This window comes from Ceratotherium simum, chromosome X (genome assembly GCF_057802395.1).
Source record: "Ceratotherium simum simum isolate JZ-2026a chromosome X, ASM5780239v1, whole genome shotgun sequence".
In the NCBI taxonomy this organism is placed as follows: domain Eukaryota; kingdom Metazoa; phylum Chordata; class Mammalia; order Perissodactyla; family Rhinocerotidae; genus Ceratotherium; species Ceratotherium simum.
In genome coordinates this window covers 76,921,026-76,927,839 of record NC_141940.1, presented here as the reverse complement: position 1 = coordinate 76,927,839, position 6,814 = coordinate 76,921,026, and positions in this window count along the sequence as shown.

Below are 6,814 nucleotides of genomic sequence, written 5' to 3'. Positions count from 1 at the left end.
CCATTTAGCTCCATCAGGAATGGGTCTATGGTACAATGTAAAAAGTACTGGACTATGATTCAGGACATTTAATTCTATTCTTAACTCTGTGACTAACTCATTCTGTGATGTTAGGCAAGTAATTTCCCTATCTTTTCCTCAGTCTCCCCATATATAACGTGAAGGGTAAAAACTAGATGGTTTCAGGAAGTTCTGTAAGCACTGATGTTTTAGGATTCCCAGTAGGAAGAATGTAAATTTTGTTCCTATTCTACCCCAGGCTGGGAACACATTTCTATTGACTGGGCAAAAAACAAGTAGTTATTTGCAAGGCTGTATCATATTTGCTTAAAACAAAGCAGGAGATAGTAGACATAGGATTATTTTTCTGCCTAATTCCCATTGCCCCTGGGAGCAGAGGAGTGGCTTGGCCTATCTCAGCCAGAGAAACTGCTCTTTCAATAAACTCCCCACTCTTTCTCAATGGGTTCTACCCAGTAAATTGGATCCAGAGTCTGACCATTGCTAGCACTTCCCTGATCATCCCCACTCTCAGAATGAACTAGAATTTCTAAATCCTAGGGCTCTGCAATTCTATCCATTCTATACATTCCAGTATCTCAGGGCAATTGATTCTTTGAAATTCAATGGACAAGCCTTATATAGCAAAAGAGGGTTAGTGGGACTGAGGACTAAGTGTCAAATGACAAGAATACAACCATAATATTTCCATATAAAAGGGAAAACAAAAGGGCCTTTGGTACATAGATTGGATTTCATGGTGTTTTTCAAACCATGTCCATCACTCCAGAATATAAATGGAATAGTCTAAAAGGAAATATTTTGGTATGTTAAGGAGGATGCAGGCGTCTTCTATAGATGAAAATCCAGAGCCTTCGTTCAGACAGGTGCCTTGAGTATTGTTGTGTCCCCAACATCTCCTCTCTATACTTGCACTCTGTCCTTCTCTGTAGGATAACATCCAAATTTCTTCACACTTTCTCATCTCTTGATTTTGTGTGAAATAGAGGCAGAGAGGCCTAGTAGAAAGAAAAAAGTGCTTGTGACAAATATTTGGCTTTGTATTGTGACTTTGTCACTAACTATGTGACCCTTGGAACATTGCTTGACCTTTCTCAGCTTCATTGTCTTCATCTGCACAGCAAGTGGGTCTAATAAATGATAGGGAAAGGGGTAAAGAAATTCTACTGCAATCTCTCATTGAAAAGCTTTTCAGCCATTAATATTATGAATATCAAAACCATGTATCAAATTGGAAAATACTTGCAATATTGAATTTACTAAAACTGGGACTCAAAATGGTACCTATGACTGAAACTATGTGAAAATATTCAGAGACAAAAAGGGAGGAGAAAATACATCTCTATGTTAATGGTAGCCATAATGAAGTGATGGAATTGGGATGATTTTCCTTCTATTTTCTCCTCTTCCTGGGATGTTTTTATCAAAGCACATATTATTCATAGCTATAGCTGAAGAATCCCAATATCCCCAAAGAAATGTAGTGGCAGGAAAATGGTTTTCCCTAGTTTGGAATTAGTGGTGGTACATGTTCCTGAGGTATATGTTGTGCAAATAATAGAAATAATAGCCACAAGAAAAATGTTTCCAAACAAATAAAATGGCCATCATTATCTTTACCTTATAGAACTATTAAAATGATTAAATTAGTAAATGAGTGTGAACGAAACAAGTAATTCGTTTTGTAACGTTTGCCTCTGTTTCTATGTTAACCCATTCCTAACCTCTCAGCTGTCTTCCACTTGGGCCCCAGATCTTGATGCAATAGCATGATCCTTTCTCTGCTGGGCCTCAGTCCTTTCAATACCAAGGTCCATGCCCTCACTAAGAAGGGGAAAGTTGTGAATAGAAATAAATCCATAAACTTATAGAATCTCAGAATTGAGCTTATCTAGTCCAGTCCTTATTCATTTTAATAATAACCCCCTCATGGTTATCACTTTGCAAAGTGCTTTCACATCCATGATCTCATTTGCTCTTTCAAAGAATAGCCATCCACAGATAGGGAAACTGAGGCACAGAGAGGTAACAGGATAACTGAAGTAGCTAGTGGCAAATTCAGGACTCAAATTCTGGCCTTCTGACTCTAAAATTCTATGCTTTTCCCCTACACAACAGGTTGAATCCTGAATTTCCTCTACAATTATTTTGTCAAGTGGTTGAGTTGTCCATCATCATTAAAATGACACTAGAAATTGGGTGTCCATTTTCATCATCACAATCATCATTATCATCATCTTTTTAATAATAGTGACAGGTTGTTTCTAGTGAATACTGACAACATGGTAAGCACTGTGCTTTAAATGCATTATCTCATTTAATCTTCACAATAATCCTAAGAGGTAACTACTTTATTAGCACCATTTTACAGATAAGAACATTAAGTCCAGAGACTGAGAAATTTATTTAAAGCTATTCATGCCGGATAAGAGGTAGAGCTGGAATTCTTACTTGGTATTGTTTATTTCAAAGCCTCTGTTCTTAATAATGCTACATCATGCTACCACCCAAGTAGCAATTTCTCTGACTAAGAAATAGTGTCCCCTGTAAGTTGCTAGCTTGGAATAAACTCTATATTGCTAATTTTCCTGAACATTGAAAAGGCCACTTCGTTTTTAGTTTTATTTTTAAACTCTTAGTAGTGGATGACAGAAATGCTAGAAACAATTTAGAGGAATGCTGCCAGGATGCTCTGGTAATATATAAAACCTCTTTCTATCTTTATTTCTCCCTCTTAACCACAAATTCACCTGAATTTTAGAGCCTGGTACAAATATTTGTTCCATCTCTTATTTCTGACTCTGTTTCTTCATCTTTAGAATGTTTAATTAACCTTCCTTATAGTCAGTGTTAAATGGCATGATGCTAGGTGGAGGCTGAGGGTAGTTACCTCCCTTGTACACATCTTCTTCAGCCCAAAAACAAAGGTTGAATATGAAATATGCCAAAGGAAGTCAAACTGTCCTTTAGTTAGCGTTCCTCAAACATTTAGTGTTTGTGGTACACTTCCAAAAATACTAGAATTTTACATCATACACTTGAAAGACATCAAAGACGAACATGAGTTTGACAAAAGCAAGTGTTAGAAAATTGAAATAAAGCTTTCAATTTATCATGGCATTTGAAGATATAAATTGTGCATATATACGTATATATGACATTGATAATTTTTATTCTGAAAGTCATAGCAATATGCAAAAACAGTAATGTCACACAATAATTATAAATTCTTATTTTAATATGACTCTTGAGTCTAGCTCTCTTTTTTCTTATTTTACCATTAGGAAAATAGACAGTAAAGCTACTCTCATTTGGCATATAAGTTCACTAACTACATTGTTTCTTTTCTTGTCTTTAAAGTTTGTGAAAGTTGTAATCATAATTTTCTGATATACGACATTAAAAATAGGAGAATAATTATCAAGTATATTAATGTGGTTGCATCTCAGCCATGTCTCATTTCAGTAGAAATTTTACCATCTTGACCATACTCTCATACACAGTATACTTGTAAGACCAAGTTGATGCCTACATGAGTAAAACCACAATCTTTCATTGGCAAGTTCTTGACCCTACACCATGCCTCTTCCCTCTTGTACTCAGCATTGTATTAGCAAAAGCAAATGCAAATTCTGTTAGGAAAAACACACTTTAAAGTCTGGTCTCAAAGAATTCACCTTAAAAAGAAAGTCACAAGGAACATTAGCTCTTGGTTTTCAAAAAACATCATAAAACACAGAGGCATACAAGCTACCAGGAGCAAAAGTCAGTAGAAACAGGGGCCGGCCTGGTGGCACAAGCAGTTAAGTGCACGCGCTCCACTGCGGCGGCCCAGGTTTCTCCGGTTCTGATCCCGGGCATGCACCGACGCAGTGCTAGGCAAGCCATGCTGTGGCGGCATCCCATATAAAGTAGAGGAAGATGGGCACGGATGTTAGCCCAGAGCCAATCTTCCTCAGCAAAAAACGAGGAGGATTGGCAGATGTTAGCACACGGCTGATCTCCTCACACACACAAAAAAAAAGGTCAGTAGAAACAATAAACTATAGACACAGACTCAGAAAGATATTAGATTCTAGACTTACTGCAAAGAAATAAGTAGATTTGATATGTTTAAATAAGTAAAAGCATGATAATAGAACAGAAGACTATCAGAAATGAGCAGATATTATTAAAAGAAAAATAGAACCTCTAAGGGAAAAAAATATTTTATTTACTAAAATTAGAAATCAATGGACAAAATTGAAAAAATAATTAGTGAACTGGAAGTTACACATGAATTATCCAAAATGCATCACAGAGAGACTAAGACATAAAATATAGGAAAGAGAAGTTAAAAAGCATGGTGGATAGAATAAAAGGTCTAACATGTATTTAATCAGAATTCTAGGGGGAAAAAAGGGTACAGAGAATGAGAAAGGGACAATATTTGCAGAGATGATAAATGGGAATATTCCACAATTTATGAAAGACATCAATCCACAGATTCAGAAAACCCCCTCCACACCACCAAAAAATAAAAAATCCCAAACAAGATAAATAAATAAAAGCCACGTATAGACACATTGTAGTGAAAATGAAAAGCCTTAAGAATAAAGAGAAAACCTGAAACACCTCCAGAGAGAAAAGACAGATTACCTAAAAAGTCATGACAATTAGACTAAAAACAGTCTTCTCAAGCCCAACAAAGGAAGCCAGAAAAAGTGGCAAGAGAAAATTGTCAACTTAGCATTGTATACCAAAAGAAACTGTCTTTCAAGGACAAAGGATAAATAAAAGCCTTCAATAAGGAAACATATAAAAGATGCCTATCAGAAAGAAGGAAGATAATCAGAGAATGAAGTCAGAATACCAGAAGATATGGTGAGCCAAACAAGAATGATAAGGGAAAAAATATAATCATTTGGTAAATATAAACAAACATTGGTTGCATAAAGCAATATAGTAATGTCTAATTTGTTAATAAAATCAATAAAAAAGAACCAAATTCCTGGATATTAAAGTCATATAAATCAAGAAGGAGTGACCATTGTTGAACCATTCCAAATAGAGGATAATTTTTTATTAACATTAAATTTATTTTTACTCAAATATACTTGTTCACATTTCTAAGGCAACCACTAAAATGGTAGAAATGCAGTGAATGGTTTCCAAACAAGTAGAGCAAAACAGAAATATGGGTGACGAGGGGAGAATAACACAGTTCTAAGGCATGACTAGAAAGAAAAAAAAGAGATAAAAATACAAGGCACAAAATAAGATAGTAGAAATGAATTAAAAATATATAACTATTCATAATAAATGTACATGGAATAAGCACTTCAATTAAAATACAACAATTCAGAGTTCATATTTTTAAAATCCAGCTATATGATGTTTACAAAAGAAACACTTAAAACATAGGGACACAGAAAGATTAAAAGTCAAGGGACACGAGGAAAATACTATTAAAAGTGAGGCTAACTCTACTGACATCAGATAAGTTAGATTTTAACACTAAAAGCATTACCAGAGATAAAGAGGGTCATGACATACTAAAGAAAGATTAAATTCAGCAAATTAAGAATTCTAAAGTTTTATAAATGTATTAACATAGCCTCAATGTATACAATATAAGAATTGACAGAAACACAAAGAAAAATTAAAAATCTACCAATACCTATTTTGCAATAATTGAAGGGTAAAAGTAACCAAAGATAAAGAAGGATACAAACTTTTTAATCAACACAATTAACAAGATTCATCTACTGGACAAATATAGAACACTGAGTCCAAGAACTGCAGAATATATATTCTTTTTTGGCATATATGTAACATTTACAAAAACTGAACACACACTAGGCCATAAAAATATTTCAATATATATCAAATTAGTATCATGCAGACAACATTTCTGATGATGTAATTAAATTAGAAATCAATAATAAACAAATAACCTAATTTACAATTGAAAATATAGGAACACACTTCTAAATAAAACAAAAGCCAATGAGGAAATTAAATGTAAATTTTAAAATATTTATTTGAACAATAATGAAAATAAGACTTTTCAAAATATGTGGAATGCAGCTAAAGCAGTACTTTGGTGGAAATTTATAGCCATAAAACTTTTATTAGAAATGAGTAAAGATTGAAAAATGGTGATTTAAGCATTAGATTTTAAATTTTAGGTATAAAAATAATAAATTGAAAGAAAGGAGAGAAATAAGTATAAGAGCAGACATTAATGAAACAGAAAACAAAGGTACAATAGAGGGTCAATCAAATCAGAAGCTGTTTCTTCACAACGACTACTGAAAGTTTACATGCCTCTGGTGAAATTATGTGTGAAAAAAAAAGAAGGCACAAATAAGTAATATCGGGAACCAAAAAGAAGCTGTAACTATAGAGGCAGATAATATTAAAACAATAATAAGAGAACATTATGAATAATTTTATGCCAAAATTTTGAAAACTCATGTTAAAATGGATAAATTCTTAGAAAAGGACATAGATCAAGATAGACTAAGTAGAAAATCTGAATGCTTCAATGATAATTAAGCAAATGGAATGAGTAGTTGAATTTTTCCCACTATGAAAATATAAGGTCCAGATGATTTTATAGACAAATTCTACCAAACATTTAAAGAATAGAGTATTCCAATTTTACATGAAAAGAAAGCAGAATAAACAAGGCATATTCGTTAATTCATTTTGTGAGTATAACATAAATATTATACAAAAAATATGTCAAAATTTTTTAAAGGAAAATTACAGCCATTTTCAATCACGAACATATTTCTTCAAAAAGCAA